We start from the raw sequence: 17,645 nt of genomic DNA, 5'->3' as shown, positions 1-17,645 counted from the left end.
AAATGTAAACAAAAACAGAATGTTTGCATAACCTCATATGTTATTCACAATAAAACAGTAAAATATATTCAGATGTTTAAATTGAGAAACTGTAAATGTAATTTGTTTAGTTATATATTTTTGCAAATTGGGTTTAAAATTGCATCATAAAAGAAAGTATTCTCATTCTTATTCCGACTATTGTCTACAGAGTGGCCAGTTTACCTAAAAATAAAAAAATAATAATTTAAAAAGTCATGATTTTTATTTCCCTCCTCATTTATATGCATGTATTTGGCTTGGACAACAACAAAGGACGTGCTTTTTTAAAATTAAAGTTTCTCTCCACTCCACTCATGCTATTTCCCAAGTGTTCAGGTTGCCTTTAATATATGAACAGAAGCACAAACCCTCATTTTATAATTCAAATTAAGCAATTAAAGCACAGTAACAAATTCTCTTTCAATTGTTTATGCAGGAGCTAGCAGGAAGAGCATGGCTTATAGAAACTTAGAAACTATTATGGATTAGACTCTCACATGCAATGAAAGGAAATATAGGAAGCCCATAAATATACATTGTACCATTGACAGTAGAACATTTCTAAAACCTACGCATACAACATGTTGGATTAAAGCCACTGAAATAAGAGGATGTGAGTCAACCGAAAACACCAGAAAATATCTTAGCTAGCTTTTTTTTCTGTCTCTTCGGGTTGTGGTAAAGACATGGCCCAATATTTCTCATAAATGAAACAAAAACAAATTTTGTACGACTTTTTATGAATTCCTTTTAATACATAGTATAAATAAATAGATATATTTCTTGTATGTATATAAAGCATATGTATTTGTATATAGATAGATAGATAGCACCTGTTGTCACTAAAAGTGTCATCTTTCACATACACAGTCATTCAATACGTTTTATCATATCAGGTAACATGTCAAAATTAGCAGAATTTTCATGTATTTTCCTCTTAGAAAAAGGAACCAGATCCAGAGATCTCCATATCTTCAAAACCTCTGCTAAACTGACTGATTTTGTCTTGCAAGAGGTCTCTTTCTCTCAGTAGGCTTTGCAGCAGGTTGTTGCAGCAGGAACATAAGTGGGTTGAATTCGACTGAAATTGCTCGGTCTGGCACATGTCTTCTATCACAGAGGTGTTGCAAGGAAACTGATTGATATCCTCTTTTGAATAAACTGGAAATAAACATAATTTTGGGGTCATATTTGTTTTTAACTTTCCATCAGAAAACATGTTACAGTACTTATGATACATTTATTTTCCATTATAAATATATATTTGTGTTCACAACTTACCAGCAAGGTGCAGGGAGATATTGAGGATGGCTTGTAAGATACATAATACTCCTAAAGTTACAATCCCCATCCTCAGGAGTCTTCTTTCTGTAAACATACAGATAAATACAGGGAGTGCAGAATTATTAGGCAAATGAGTATTTTGTCCACATCATCCTCTTCATGCATGTTGTCTTACTCCAAGCTGTATAGGCCCGAAAGCCTACTACCAATTAAGCATATTAGGTGATGTGCATCTCTGTAATGAGAAGGGGTGTAGTCTAATGACATCAACACCCTATATCAGGTGTGCATAATTATTAGGCAACATCCTTTCCTTTGGCAAAATGGGTCAAAAGAAGGACTTGACAGGCTCAGAAAAGTCAAAAATAGTGAGATATCTTGCAGAGGGATGCAGCAGTCTCAAGATTGCAAAGCTTCTGAAGCGTGATCATCGAACAATCAAGCGTTTCATTCAAAATAGTCAACAGGGTCGCAAGAAGCGTGTGGAAAAACCAAGGCGCAAAATAACTGCCCATGAACTGAGAAAAGTCAAGCGTGCAGCTGCCAAGATGCCACTTGCCACCAGTTTGGCCATATTTCAGAGCTGCAACATCACTGGAGTGCCCAAAAGCACAAGGTGTGCAATACTCAGAGACATGGCCAAGGTAAGAAAGGCTGAAAGACGACCACCACTGAACAAGACACACAAGCTGAAACGTCAAGACTGGGCCAAGAAATATCTCAAGACTGGTTTTTCTAAGGTTTTATGGACTGATGAAATGAGAGTGAGTCTTGATGGGCCAGATGGATGGGCCCGTGGCTGGATTGGTAAAGGGCAGAGAGCTCCAGTCCGACTCAGACGCCAGCAAGGTGGAGGTGGAGTACTGGTTTGGGCTGGTATCATCAATGATGAGCTTGTGGGGCCTTTTCGGGTTGAGGATGGAGTCAAGCTCAACTCCCAGTCCTACTGCCAGTTTCTGGAAGACACCTTCTTCAAGCAGTGGTACAGGAAGAAGTCTGCATCCTTCAAGAAAAACATGATTTTCATGCAGGACAATGCTCCATCACACGCGTCCAAGTACTCCACAGCGTGGCTGGCAAGAAAGGGTATAAAAGAAGAAAAACTAATGACATGGCCACCTTGTTCACCTGATCTGAACCCCATTGAGAACCTGTGGTCCATCATCAAATGTGAGATTTACAAGGAGGGAAAACAGTACACCTCTCTGAACAGTGTCTGGGAGGCTGTGGTTGATGCTGCACGCAATGTTGATGGTGAACAGATCAAAACACTGACAGAATCCATGGATGGCAGGCTTTTGAGTGTCCTTGCAAAGAAAGGTGGCTATATTGGTCGCTGATTTGTTTTTGTTTTGTTTTTGAATGTCAGAAATGTATATTTGTGAATGTGGAGATGTTATATTGGTTTCACTGGTGAAAAGAAATAATTGAAATGGGTATATATTTGTTTTTTGTTAAGTTTCCTAATAATTATGCACAGTAATAGTCACCTGCACACACAGATATCCCCCTAAAATAGCTAAAACTAAAAACAAACTAAAAACTACTTCCAAAAACATTCAGCTTTGATATTAATGAGTTTTTTGGGTTCATTGAGAACATGGTTGTTGTTCAATAATAAAATTATTCCTCAAAAATACAACTTGCCTAATAATTCTGCACTCCCTGTACATAGTACATTCACAATAGTGAGACAGCATTCTGATTACTTCAAAATCGTGACTGTTTCTCTTTTAGTTTGCATTTTTCTCATATTCTTACCTGATTGAGCAGAGTTGATGCTGCTTGTTCCAGTTTTGACCTTTTTTCCCCCAAGGTCATGTATGGTGGAATACTCAGAAAGCTCTAATTCTTCCGCCATGAGGTTAACTTACAGTGAGATGGGTTAGTCGTGCCTCAGTTTCTGTGCCCTGGCATCTGTTGTTTCTCAAATGTGACGAGTTGCCTTGACGTTATTTTCTAAAGAAAAAGCTGCTCTTGATTTGAGGAAGTGTTTTCATTGTGGTTTTATGTTGATGAGTCAGCCTCTGGAAAGATTAAATTCAGATTTAATTTTAGTTTTGAAATATGTTTCTGTACATAGTTGATTAATCACATTTATCTTTTTACTTAATTTATAATCCATTTGCATAAATACCCACCCGCCTTTTAAAGACTTCATTCTTTATGCAGTTTAAAATGGTCACAAACTCAACAGAGAACCAATTTGTTAAGGTCTTGAACCAGGCTGGTCAAATTTGCTATAAATTGATCTGCAACAGCAAGCAGTTCATTTTGTTTGTCAATCAATGTTGTCAGCAGATTTCAGTCTACAGTTGTGATTTTGTAAAGGACAAAGGTAAAAATGTTTATTGCAAGAATTTTGATATTCAGGTTGTAGCATCCAGTCGAACTGAGAAGGCCAGAACTGATGGTTGTTGAATGACCTTTATTATTCCTTGCCGTGTATCAGACAACGAACCAACGTAAGAGCTAGACAAACAAATAAAACAATTACCATATTATTCATGTAACACCATCTTAACTGCTCATTGCGCTGGTCTAACCGTTTTCTATTAAACTATATAATACATATTATGCATTTCAGATTGCTCAAATTAAATCATATACATTACAAACCTTGTTCCCCTGTCGACTGTAGCTAGAACCATTCGTCTTTGTACAATTTAACCATATTCTTCTCTCCCTTTTCTCCGTTAGCATTAGTTTTCCGTTTTCTTCCGTCTTTTTGTACATCAAGTTGTTTACCATTAAACCATTCACTTTCGGTCACACAGGAAGTTACCAAAATAAAAGCACAAATGTTATATTGCGTGAATATGCGCTAGCTTTACATATCCGCCGTTACACTCCCACCAAATTATTTGCTGTTACAAACAAAATAAAACACAAATAATTTCTAAACAGGTAACTTAACAATGATAATACCTTTGTATATGCAACAACAAATTTTCATTGCATTTTAACTGCTTAGTGCATCTTGCTTTTCACAACTTTCTAACAGTAGAACCAACTTATGAACTGGGCGTTCCACTGTAGACATCTTATGCAAACGTTCACCCCTTTTACTAAGGTTTCTGTCTGCAAAGGTTACTTTGACCTTTCTCACAAGTCCATCTTCGTCTGTTATGGTGTCCACAACCCTACCAAGTCTCCATTGGGATCGTGGCAGTATTTCTTCCTTGTCCATCACTATGTCACCTACTTGCATATTCCTTTTAGCAGCATGCCATCTCTGCCGAACCCTGATGTTGTGAAGATATTCTCTCTTCCATCTGCTCCAAAATTGCTCCGTTAGGTATTGTACCTGACGCCATTGCTTCCGAGCATACAGATCCTCTTTAACAAACTGTCCTGGAGGAGGCAAAGCTGTTGTGGTTTTCATAGTTAGGAGATGATTTGGAGTTATTGGTTTCAAACTGTTTGGATCATTGAGATTGTCTGTCGTCAACGGGCGGCTGTTTACTATTGCAGCTGCTTCATAGAGAAAGGTTCTGAGTGATGAATCGGTGAGTCGTCTCTTTGCGAGAGCAAGTGTGGCGTTGAGGACGTTTCTCACAGTCCGAATTTGTCGTTCCCATACTCCACCTGCGTGGCTTTTCTTTTCTTTTCTTGCTTGTTTGGTTAGGAACGGGCCGAAAACATCCATACCACAGTATGTGAAAGGCGGAGAGCGTTCGACTCTTTCTGTGGGGAGATCTTTCATTTTTTGTCCTTCCACAGCTCTCCTTAGTCTCCGACATGTCACACACTGACGGATGTAGTCTGATACTGTTTGACTTAGCTTGGGAATCCAATAACCGCTGGACCGTATTTCGTTCATTGTGAAGCTCTTTCCTTGATGATTTATTCTTTCGTGACAGTGAGCGATTATGAGTTTTGTAATATGATGGTCTCTTGGAATGACAGTTGGATGTTTGAATGTGTTAGGAAGCGATGAGTGTTGTAGCCTTCCTCCCACCTTGAGCACATTGTCTTCGTCCAAGAAAGGATCCAAGTTGTACATTTTGTTGCTCTCATGTAGTGCCTTTCCTTTGCTTAATCTCTTTATCTCATCTGAAAATGTTAGTCCTTGTAAGTTTTTGATAATCATCATTTCAGCATTTTGTCTTTCAGTTACAGTGCTGAGTGACTTTGATTTGTCTCTGAGTAGGAAACGTTTGAGACGTGCTATGGCACCGACAGCATGTGACCAGGATGAGAACCTTGTGAGACGGTCACAGAGACTTACACATACTTGTGATGTTATGATCTCACACTGTTCTGGTTGCAGAGACTTTTGCCGTTCAGTCATTTGGTCAGCTTCTCCTTCTGGACTGTGATCCAAACTAAGACTTTATCAACAAATACCCAGATATCTCAGCAATGAAATTGGGAACGGAAAGCCAAGGGCCATGGGGAAGAGTCATAATGATTTGACTGATCACCTACTTCTCATCTACTGGAACCATCAGCGAAAAGAAGAAAAAAGAAACACATCACGCAAGAATGATCTTGATCAAAAGAATTCAACAGATTTATTGAGCACATTTACTTATACTCCCCTACAGCACAAATCCTTTTAATTTGAGTACTCAATATACTTTCTCCAAGTTCCAGCCTCAAGCCAAGATTTTCATTTTATCATTGAAATGTTGCCATTTATATCACTGATGGAACAGATTTAACATTTCATAGTTTTGAAAAGCTCTAAAAAAAATTTGTTTCATACTATTTTTTTCAATATTCTTTTATTCTTTTTATAGCCATAACACAGATTTCTCTCATGATTGCATGCAATTCTTAAAGGTATACATGCATGCAAATTGTATTTACATATGCAAATGATTCAAATTAACATACTCTAAATATGTTTTATAAATAAATGTAAAACTTATAACATAACCCTGTGCAAAAAAAAGTCCTCATTTAAAATATTCTTAACAACTAAATGTAAAACAGATGTACAGTATAAGGTAAACACAACAGTTGGATAGTGTAAGCCAGGAACACAGTGTGACAGAAACACTGGTGTCATTCAGAACAGCTAATTAAAACAAAGCCAACAGTGTTAATGAAAAGTGATTAGTGAATGCTCTGTAGTTCTCATTGCTGTCAGTTTAACTTTGACCAAATTATCATCAAAGAAAGACTTGATGATTTCAAGGTTTGTTGGCAACACAAAAGAAGATTATCAACCCTATTCTGAAAAAAAGGGATGCCGAGTAAAATGTAAATAAAAGCTGAATTTAAAGATTTGCAAATCTCACAACCCCAAATTTTATTCACAAAAAACCCATCAAAAACACACTTTACATACTTCACAAGTATGTAAAGTGTGTTTATTAAGCGCAAGCAATCAGACAAGCAATCACAAAGTGGTGTACACAAAAGGCTAAAATAAACATGAACATTAAACTCCCAGGACCTGGCGTCCACATATGTGGACATCACATTTTGGGTTGTCTAGACCAAAATACTAATTTTGCTCTACAAGGGCCTGATATCCACTTACGAGGGTGTTGTACTTCCACTGTTCTATCAAAATGTAAAGCGAATGTCCTCATATATGGAAACAAAAATCAGGTTAAAAAAAACAAACATGTAATTTTTGGTTTTTACATTCATCAGGTCCTAATCAGCCCAAATAGCCAAGAAAATTAAAAATGCATGCCATGAAAGAGTTTGGGTCTTAGGAGGTTAAGTGTGAAAAAAATGAAATAAGATATAATAAAATAAACTGTTAGTTTCAAAATAAGTAAAACATAATTCAATAAAAAATTCTCAGGAAAAGGCCTGTTTGAAAAAAGTTTTAACTGCTTTTTAAAATAATGCACAGAGTCAACTAATTGTAGTTTTGATGGTAAAGTGTGCCACAGCTTTGGTGCCACAAGCTCAAAGGGTCTGTCACCCTTAGTTTTTAGTCAGGTATGGGGAACAACAAATTCAGAGTCTGTGAATGGAGACGACAAGAAGCAGTGTATTTTGTAAAAATCTGAGATAAATAATCTGTGACCTGGCCATTTAGTGCTCTGTATGTTAAAACAAGAATTTTTAAACGAATCCTAAAATCTACTGGGAGCCAATAAAGAATATAAAATAGGAGTAATTTGAACTTGTTAGCTAGAACTTGTTAGTAGTCTGACTGCAGCATTTTGAATAGCTTTGAGGTGTGAAAGAGAGTGTCCGTGGTTAACTTTATTTATTAACAAGACATTATTCAGGTGAAATAATGACACTCAGACAAGTTCTGTTAAAATAGCAACGTGCACGGGTGAGCGGCTCTCAGGAGACACTCACACCGAGTGCAGGCGATAGCTCTTTATTTATAAGACACATCGCATATGCAAATACCTTCATCTTCCTTTAATACATGTTCTGTTAAAAACTTCCTGTCACTGAGTGTGTGTACGTTTGTATGGGGTCATATGAGTGTACTCTAATTTCGGGAACTGCTGTTAGAGATTTAATCTCTTGTCGCTGTCTCTGGCCTTCATCAACATACAGAGTTAAAATGTCAGTGTGCACAAAAATGAAAAGTACAGCATATTTGTGAAATATATGAACACATCAATATGAGCTTATAGTAAACAGTAGTAAATAAACTTATATATGTTAAAAATCTCATGACAGAGAGGATCTGTCCAAGCTGGTAAACAGAGCATTAAAATAATCTAAATGCGATGACACAAATGCAAGAACTATTTTTTCCAGCTCAGCTGAGGCGACAATATGTCGCAATTTTGAAATGTTCCTTAAATGAAAGAAACAGGAACAAGACAAAGATTTTATATGCAAGTCAAGGCCCAAAGAAGACTCAAATATTACTCCAAGATTTTGAATGTTGGTGTTAGTAGTTGAACAAAAAGAAGCAAGAACCCGACTGATTTAAGAATGTAGTTCAGGAGGAGCTATAATCATGGTCTAAGGTTTGTTAGTGTTTGAAACAAGGTAATTGCTAGAGAGCCAATCAGTAACCTGAGTTACCCAGTGGACTAAGCTGGACAGCCTATCCAGCTAATGAGGCTTAAAAGACTGTCATCGGCACAGAAATGATAAGAAATGTCACTAAAAGATTGAAAAATGCCAGCGAGAAAGAAGAAGCACCTAGAAAGAAAATAATGTATGCAAACCTGAACCCTGTGGAACCCTGCAGGTTAGGGAGGCTATGATAGAGGTGAACTTGTTTGTTCTAACAGAGAAGGTCCTGTCAGATAAGTAAGAAGAAAACCAGTCTAAGGCAGAGCCAGATACACCAGCCAGAACATTCAGCATATTAAGTAGGATTTTATGATCAATTGTATCAATGGCTGCACTGAGATCAAGCAATATGATTACAGAACAATTCCCTGCATCAGAAGCCATTAAAAGATTATTATAAACCTTCAAGAGGGCGATCTCAGTGGAGCGCTGCTTTTGAAAGCCAGATTGAAAAAGGTAACAAATCTTTAATTTGCATAGTAAAGATCTGAACTGATTTTCTACAAGTTTTTCTAATAATTTGCTTATAAGTGACAATTTTGAAAATAGGCCAATAATTACCAGTAAAGTTGGGATGAACATTCGACATATTTAAAATACGATGGAACATAACTTTGCCTCAGTTCCACATGATAGACAGCAATGTGGGACCAATGCTGGTGAGTCCCAGACAGGAGAAAAGCAGGTAATGTATCTAAGGAGCATGACAAGAATTTCATTTTACCTATTACTGTAGTTAAGTCATTAAGTGTAATTGGAGGGAAAGAAAAGTAAATGACCCAGGGCACTGAGGACCATCATAAGGGAAGCTACTTGAGGAGATTTTGGATCTTAAGCCCATCACCTTATTTACAAAGTGATTGAGAAATGTATTGCAATCATCGTCAGAAAAGAACATAGCATGCTGGGTTGGAGGGGAAACAATCCTGTTGATAGTCTCAAATAATACCCTTGGATTATTCTTATGGAAATGTATGAGATTATTGAAATAAGAGGATCTAGCCTCTTTCACTGACTCATTATATGTGTGAAGAAGCTCTACAAAGTATTTGTGATGGAAACTTAGACCCGTGCTTCCACAGATGTTCTGCTCTTTGACGGGAATGTCGAAGATCACAAGTTTGATTATCTAACCAGGGTGTGCAGGAACTGACAGAGCAATGACTACTCTGGTTTTGTGAGGAGCGATCTGAATAAAAGTGGCTATCAGGGTTCAATACAAGACTTAACAAGGAGCTCAACATGGTCACAAAAAGTTATGAAATTAAAAAGAAAACTTAGAAACGATAGCTATCAATAAAGCGCCTGTACCTAATACAAACTTGGGAAAAAGTTTAAAAGTTTAAGAGTCCATAATGCTCAGGAAATTCCTAGTGGTACTATTTGATGGGTCCTCTGCACGAATGTTGAAGTCCCCAACAAAGATGACCTTGCCCAACTTAATAGCAGAAGTCTGACAGAAAAGATGCTGCAGACCCAGGTGGACCATAAATTGAAATACCATACATCGGTTGATCTCTTCCAGTTTTGATCATAATTATCTCAAAAGAGCTGTAACAGCTCGAAGAGATCATCTGGCATAAAAATGTCTTTTTAAAAATCACAGCTGTTCCACCTTCTCGTCCAGAGATCTGAAGTTCACAGAAAAATGAACAGTCTGCAGTGCATAGCTCTAAAAGATGTGAGACTTCATGCTGCCATGTCTCAGAGATAAACATAAAATCAAGCTAAATATAAGCTAAATTATATCAAATATAAGACTGTTGTCAATTGAGCGGCCATTGAAAACTCATTATTATACAAAATTTCAGTTATGTGAAAACAAAAAAAAATTAATTATCATCATTCAGAGTAACAATAACATTTAAAGTTGATATAGCAAGTTCCATTAAAAACACTTTCTAAATTCTGCTAGTACAAAATAGTCAACATTGTTTTTTGCTGTTATTTAGTGTGTTTGTTGGCCACACATACATGCAAATCCAATATTCTTTAACACAGCTTGGGTCGGGTCTCTACCACCTACTGGTAGAAGCATCTGTTCTTTGGGTTTCTGAATACACCACCAGCCAAAACCTAAACTGAGCACATGTTGTCACTAAAAACGTCATCTTTCACATACACAACCATTCAATACATTTTATCATATTACTAAAATGGCATGTCATTTTTTTTATCCATTAGCAAAGTATTAATATATGTACATAATAAATTTTGCATTAAATATGCAACAATATAATAAAAGTATTTACCTGAGTGCAACTGTTAATCACTGCTTGACTCTTTCAAAATATATATCTAATTAAAATGTGGTTGGCTGTTGTTTTTGTACCAGAGATTTCAAAGTGTGTAAATGGATGCAGTCGTCTGACTTAAATGACTTGTTTCAAATTCCTGAATGTTGTCTGCGTTCATCTTCAAACTAACAAGAAATCGAAAGAATTGGAACCAGATCCAAAGATCTGCATATCGTCAACATCTCCAGGTTTACCTCTGCTAAACTGACTGATTTTGTCTTGCAAGAGGTCTCTTTCTCTCAGTAGGCTTTGCAGCAGGTTGTTGCAGCAGGAACATAAGTGGGTTGAATTTGACTGAAATTGCTCGGTCTGGCACATGTCTTCTATCACAGAGGTGTTGCAAGGAAACTGATTGATATCCTCTTTTGAATAAACTGGAAATAAACATAATTTTGGGGTCATATTTTTTATACTTTCCATCAGAAAACATGTTACAGTACTTATGATACATTTATTTTCCATTATAAATATATATTTGTGTTCACAACTTACCGGCAAGGTGGAGGGAGATATTGAGGATGGCTTGTAAGATACACAATACTCCTAAAGTTACAATCCCCATCCTCAGGAGTCTTCTTTCTGTAAACACAAAAACAGATAAATACATAGTACATTCACAATAGTGAGACAGCTTTCTGATTACTTCAAAATCGTGACTGTTTCTTTTTTAGTTTGCATTTTTCTCATATTCTTACCTGATTGAGCAGAGTTGATGCTGCTTGTTCCAGTTTTGACCTTTTTTCCCCCAAGGTCATGTATGGTGGAATACTCAGAAAGCTCTAATTCTTCCGCCATGAGGTTAACTTACAGTGAGATGGGTTAGTCGTGCCTCAGTTTCTGTGCCCTGGCATCTGTTGTTTCTCAAATGTGACGAGTTGCCTTGACGTTATTTTCTAAAGAAAAAGCTGCTCTTGATTTGAGGAAGTGTTTTCATTGTGGTTTTATGTTGATGAGTCAGCCTCTGGAAAGATTAAATTCCGATGTAATTTTAGTTTCGAAAATTATGTTTCTGTACATAGTTGATTAATCACATTTATCTTTTTACTTAATTTATAATCCATTTGCATAAATACCCACCCGCCTTTTAAAGACTTCATTCTTTATGCAGTTTAAAATGGTCACAAACTCAACAGAGAACCAATTTGTTAAGGTCTTGAACCAGGCTGGTCAAATTTGCTATAAATTGATCTGCAACAGCAAGAAGTTCATTTTGTTTGTCAATCAATGTTGTCAGCAGATTTCAGTCTACAGTTGTGATTTTGTAAAGGACAAAGGTAAAAATGTTTATTGCAAGAATTTTGATATTCAGGTTGTAGCATCCAGTCGAACTGAGAAGGCCAGAACTGATGGTTGTTGAATGACCTTTATTATTCCTTGCCGTGTATCAGACAACGAACCAACGTAAGAGCTAGACAAACAAATAAAACAATTACCATATTATTCATGTAACACCATCTAAACTGCTCATTACGCTGGTCTAACCGTTTTCTATTAAACTATATAATACATATTATGCATTTCAGATTGCTCAAATTAAATCATATACATTACAAACCTTGTTCCCCTGTCGACTGTAGCTAGAACCATTCGTCTTTGTACAATTTAACCATATTCTTCTCTCCCTTTTCTCCGTTAGCATTAGTTTTCCGTTTTCTTCCGTCTTTTTGTACACAAATGTTATATTGCGTGAATATGCGCTAGCTTTACATATCCGCCGTTACACTCCCACCAAATTATTTGCTGTTACAAACAAAATAAAACACAAATAATTTCTAAACAGGTAACTTAACAATGATAATACCTTTGTATATGCAACAACAAATTTTCATTGCATTTTAACTGCTTAGTGCATCTTGCTTTTCACAACTTTCTAACAGTAGAACCAACTTATGAACTGGGCGTTCCACTGTAGACATCTTATGCAAACGTTCACCCCTTTTACTAAGGTTTCTGTCTGCAAAGGTTACTTTGACCTTTGTCACAAGTCCATCTTTGTCTGTTATGGTGTCCACAACCCTACCAAGTCTCCATTGGGATCGTGGCAGTATTTCTGCGCTGGAGGGTCCGAGGGGCCCGTTCAGCCACCAGCAGCCTCATCCACACCAGCTGCGGCCGCCGTGTCTCCGCCCACGCAGTTGCCTAGTCCAGCTTCATCAGAGTCTGCATCCTCGCCGTCGCCTGGTCCGGCCTCTGCTGCATCCTTGCCATCGCCTGGTCCGGCTTCGGCATCGCCTTCGCCTGGTCCAGCCTCAGCCTCAGCCTCAGCCTCGTCTTCGCCTGGTCCAGCTCTAGCATCTGCTTCTGCTACGCCTGGTCCAGCCTCTGCATCTGCTTCTGCTACGCCTGGTCCGGTCCCCGCATCGCCTTCGCCTGGTCCCACCTCGTCTGGTCCTGTGCCCACCGGGCCTCGGCCAGTACGCCTGACACTGGAGAGCCGCCGCTGCCTTCCGCACGGCCGGCCCCCTGAACTGCTCCGTCTCCTTCGCCGCCGCCACTGCCTTCCGCGCGGTCGGCCCCCTGAACTGCTCCGTCGTCACCTTCGCCGCCGCAGTTGCCTTTCGCACGGCTGGCCTCCTGACCGGCTCTATCACCTGTGTCGCCCGCCTGGTTGGCCCCCCGACCGTGTGACCCTTGAACTCTTGTGCCCGCAGGCTCCGGGTCGGCCTCCTGAACTGCACCACTGCTGCCTTCTGCACGACCGGCCTCCAGATACGAGAGGACGTGGCCTGTTGTGTTGCCGCCCTCCAGGCCGACCCCCTGAACTTTCTTTGGACTATTGTCTTGTGCTCCTGTGTTTTCTGTCGATTGTTTTGTTCCCTGTTCTGGTCCCTCCGTCCTGGTCCCCCGCCTCCCGCCCCGGGTGGGTTGTTTTCTGTTTTTCTTGTTTTGTTCGCGGGTTTGGGCTGTCGGGCTGCCAGCCCTTGAGGGGGGGGGGGGTCATGTCATGGTCCTGGGCCATGTGGGCCCAGTATTCTCAGTTTTTGTGTGTTTTGTATTTTATTCCCTAGTTATGCCTTGGTTCCTAGGATTATTTAGTTAAAATGTTCCTTATTTGGTTACCTCCTGTGTGCCCCTGTGTATCTGTGAGCCCTCGTCTCTCCTTGTGTTTTATTCTGTTTTCCCCAGCCCGTTATGTCTGTGTTTTCCCCGTGCTCTCTCTCCTCCTGTCTGAACCTCTGTACTTCCTGTTTTACTTTGCCCGTCTCCCGTCAGTGTTGCGTTCACTCTTGCCGTGTCTTGTTATGACTATCAGTGTCACCTGTGTTCCCCTTGTGCTCCCACTTCCCTCGTTAACCCTCTGTGTATTTATGTCTGCGTCTCCCTCGGTTCTGTGTCACATTCTCCCTCATGTTGTGTGTGTGTTCCTCCCTGTTCCTTGGCGAGCTTTGTATTTAGTTTTCCCAGTTTAGTTTTGTATTTCCTACGTTCTGCCTCTCCAGCATTAAAGCTGTGATTTTTGAGTTCATCCCCGAGTCTGTGAGTTTTGCAATTTGGGTCCTCCTCCTGCCTGCCACACAGCGATCCATGACACACTGTTCTGGTTGCAGAGACTTTTGCCGTTCAGTCATTTGGTCAGCTTCTCCTTCTGGACTGTGATCCAAACTAAGACTTTATCAACAAATACCCACATATCTCAGCAATGAAATTGGGAATGGAAAGCCAAGGGCCATGGGGAAGAGTCATAATGATTTGACTGATCACCTACTTCTCATCTACTGGAACCATCAGCGAAAAGAAGAAAAAAGAAACACATCACGCAAGAATGATCTTGATCAAAAGAATTCAACAGATTTATTGAGCACATTTACTTATACTCCCCTACAGCACAAATCCTTTTAATTTGAGTACTCAATATACTTTCTACAGTGTGACTGTAGCAGAGTAATGCAGTAGTATTACTGCTCTATATAAATATACAATATCAAACCGAAACCAGCACTTTTTGCAACAAAAAAATGTCTTCAATGAAAAAAATCTTGTCCTGTCACTGAGGTAAACACACTCGCTACATAAGTCAACAATTTGAAGAGGGTGCGCGTGCTTCATAGTGGGTAGTAGAAAGAGGGAATATAGACTTTGCCCATCCTATTGTTATAATCTGTCTGCAATGCGATGGCAAGATTCAGGCAAAAGTTTTTGCAGAGCAGTATGCAGTATCACCTGGCATTAAGAACCCAGCCTTGATATCCTTCAGCAGCTTTGTCACCAAATACACCTCCATCCATCGCATGTACAGTTAAAATAAAGAAAAAATGAAAAGGGTATGGAAAAGAAAAAAAAATTGAACTGGTGCTTTTATTCCCAAAGACTTGATTGCCAATTGAAAAGCAACAGATGTTTGCCCATGTGAGAAACCAACTGATGGGTTGCATTCTCAATGGCAGTGATTTCCATGTAAACACATGAAACTCTTTGAGAGAAGAGATGGAGCACAGAAGTGTTTTGTTCATTGTGTTTCAACACCCAGTGTTAGGCTGCACAGCTGACAGACAGTGTAGCTGGTGTTTCACGGTCATTCTCTTTGAACGTACAGTATACAGTTTCCTAACAACACCAGGTGAATATGGAAAACTTTTTTTAAAAAAATCACAAACAGCACTAAATAATGGATAGAAAGATAAATTTCCCATGAGACATATTTTACCTAAGTCCTTTACACAGAGAAGAAGAAGCCTGTTATAATGTAATAGTAAAATGAAATAAAGCTGTGGCAACAGTAACAGCTCTTGGACATTAGGGACTGTGAAATGAAATTAAATACGTGCTAACATATTACTACAAGCTGAAACTAAATCGAAGATGCATTTCATAGATATGTTTTAATTAAAAGGAATTATGCATTTGTTGAGTGTTACAACATAGTCTGTGTAAAACACACACACAGGAAATCCCACAAAAAACTGACAATAGACAACTGTCTGTTGAATATGCAGCTTTAAAGAATTTTCAATCATTTTTCCACCCAAAGTTTATTTTGTTTAAAAGGAGAAGGCAGCTTCTGACCAATCAGCATCTTCAGAGCTACCAGAGTCAGGGCACCTGGCTGTTGTAGTGAGTCTACAGCAGGGGTGTCAAACTCAAATACACAGTGGGTCAAAATTCAAAACTGGAACAAAGTCGCGGGCTAACATTAATATTTATTGAAAAAAAATTTTTTCCTCCAGATATAAGAATGAATCTTTTCTTATGGACTCAAATACGTTTTGCTGGAAAACTGAATATGGAACAAGCAAAGCTTTATACTAAACAATATATATATTAGCTGTATAATACCAGTAGGCCAGCTCTAATAGTAATTTGGTATGGCTTCGCGGGCCAAATGTAATTAGGCTGCGGGCCAAATTTGGCCCACGGGCCAGAGTTTGACACCTATGGTCTATAGGTTGTATGATCTATTCTATACTGTTTAAATAACTGTATAAAACAAACTACGCACTGACTTGTATACAGTATGTTTTACATCATTAAAATGCTGAAAATTCGAAACCATTATTGGCACTAACAGGCCCTAAAGAGTGTGTGACTCACCCATGCAACATCCACAGTAATATCCACAGACTAACCAGTTAACAAGCTAACAAGCACTGACTTTACTGTCTGTCTCTCTATAAGCCCCGAGGCTCCAAAGCAGTCTGTTTGGTATTCTTTGTCATACATGCTGCAGTTTGGGATGAACAAGCTAGTATCAGCACCAATGGAGATAAGTTGAGTGTACAGTTTTGTACGGGTTTGTACTACTGAACTGCCTCAGCAGCAAGAAAATACAGGGAGCCAAAGAGGAAAACACGATTACATTAGACACAACCTGTTCTGCTGTTAAAGTCTGTGATGTCTCCGATTTTAATTGCTGACAGTTAATTTTTTAACGGTAAAAAAACTAAGTAGGCGTTAGACAGGTAACACTTTTGTAAGTAAAAGCATATCTGGTGTCCTATTGTACAAACTTAGTTCATATCAAACCTCCAGGTATACCAGTGGAAAAGATGTGGCTGAGTATAGCATTATCCATGTTGTCATCTAACCATGACTAATCATAGCACTCTTATATTTTGTCTTTCAAAATGTGGAAATGCTATCTCAGTGTTTTTAAGCTTACATAACAAAGATTGCACATTTGACTGGCATAACCTTCTACCCAAAATGTAGTGGTATGCAAAAACTTGTGTCATCATATGCAGGATCAGCCACCGCCTGTCAACCTCAGGGCGAAGCTGTAACAAGGTACATGTGAATTACACATGTGATGGGGCTCCTACATACACTGACGCCTGTTAAGCTTACATTTATGTATGAACTCTGATCCAGCCAATTTAATTTTCCCCAGAGGTGAAATGCTTGGGAGGAAAATGCTAATATATGTCACCTGAGTAGACTGCCACTGTCAAAGCAATACTTTATCATTTCAAATTAAAGCTTGAGTGCTGCAAATGATACAAATACTGACAATGCTGTACCACTCCCATATCCTCCTAACAACCACATGGGAGTCCTACATGATAGAGATGTGGAGATGGGTGAAATTAATGGGTGTGTTCAGACAGAGCAGCACTGCTTCGTGACATGCAAGTGGATTACAGGAGGCAACAGTGCATTCTAGTGGCCAAGAGGAACATAAGTTGCATTGGGTTGTAGTTAGTGCCAGAATTTTGGGGAAAAGACGCTTTTCAAATGACTAAAACAGTGATCCAATGTCTTTGTATTTTTGATATTACATGTTTACAGGTTTCCTTTTTAATCAAAAAATCATACCGTCATGCTGCTAAGGCTCAACTTTAACTAACCTGGCAAAACCAATTGGTGATTGGTAGTGCTCTCACTCATGACTAGAGTGAGAGCACTACCAAAAAAATAAATAAAAGATGATTTTGGGCTGTGTGGCTTTGAAAGATACAAGTATATCATATGGTATTTATAGCTGTGTCCATCCATGCAGAAAAAAACAATCCCAAAATCAGAGGCAGAGGCACACACACTGCACACATGGTCACTGCACACATTCACTAGCAAACACTGAGCCTTTCATGCATACCGCCGTCTCCCAATATTTCATATCATGCACCTGTGCACACACACTTTCACATT

At 38.9% G+C, this 17,645-nt stretch overlaps 2 long non-coding RNA genes across 2 annotated transcripts; both read right to left on the bottom strand.

Moving 5' to 3' along the window:
* Positions 1-439: 439 nt before the first annotated feature.
* On the bottom strand, positions 440-4,033 carry LOC146669496 (uncharacterized). Its single transcript, XR_014911859.1, has 4 exons — positions 3,925-4,033; positions 3,067-3,332; positions 1,303-1,389; positions 440-1,182 (listed from the first exon to the last, which is right to left on the bottom strand). It is a non-coding gene; the product is annotated as an uncharacterized LOC146669496 (long non-coding RNA).
* A 7,050-nt stretch (positions 4,034-11,083) lies between these two features.
* LOC146669495 (uncharacterized) lies at positions 11,084-12,226 on the bottom strand. Its single transcript, XR_014911858.1, has 3 exons — positions 12,118-12,226; positions 11,258-11,523; positions 11,084-11,141 (listed from the first exon to the last, which is right to left on the bottom strand). It is a non-coding gene; the product is annotated as an uncharacterized LOC146669495 (long non-coding RNA).
* Positions 12,227-17,645: the final 5,419 nt, after the last annotated feature.

The sequence above is a fragment of the Rhamphochromis longiceps genome, linkage group LG5 (genome assembly GCF_057381845.1).
Source record: "Rhamphochromis longiceps isolate RC_006_pf linkage group LG5, R_longiceps_female_GT1.1, whole genome shotgun sequence".
NCBI classification, from domain to species: domain Eukaryota; kingdom Metazoa; phylum Chordata; class Actinopteri; order Cichliformes; family Cichlidae; genus Rhamphochromis; species Rhamphochromis longiceps.
Note: the sequence above shows the minus strand (reverse complement) of the source record. Positions and strands in the feature narration are given on the sequence as shown.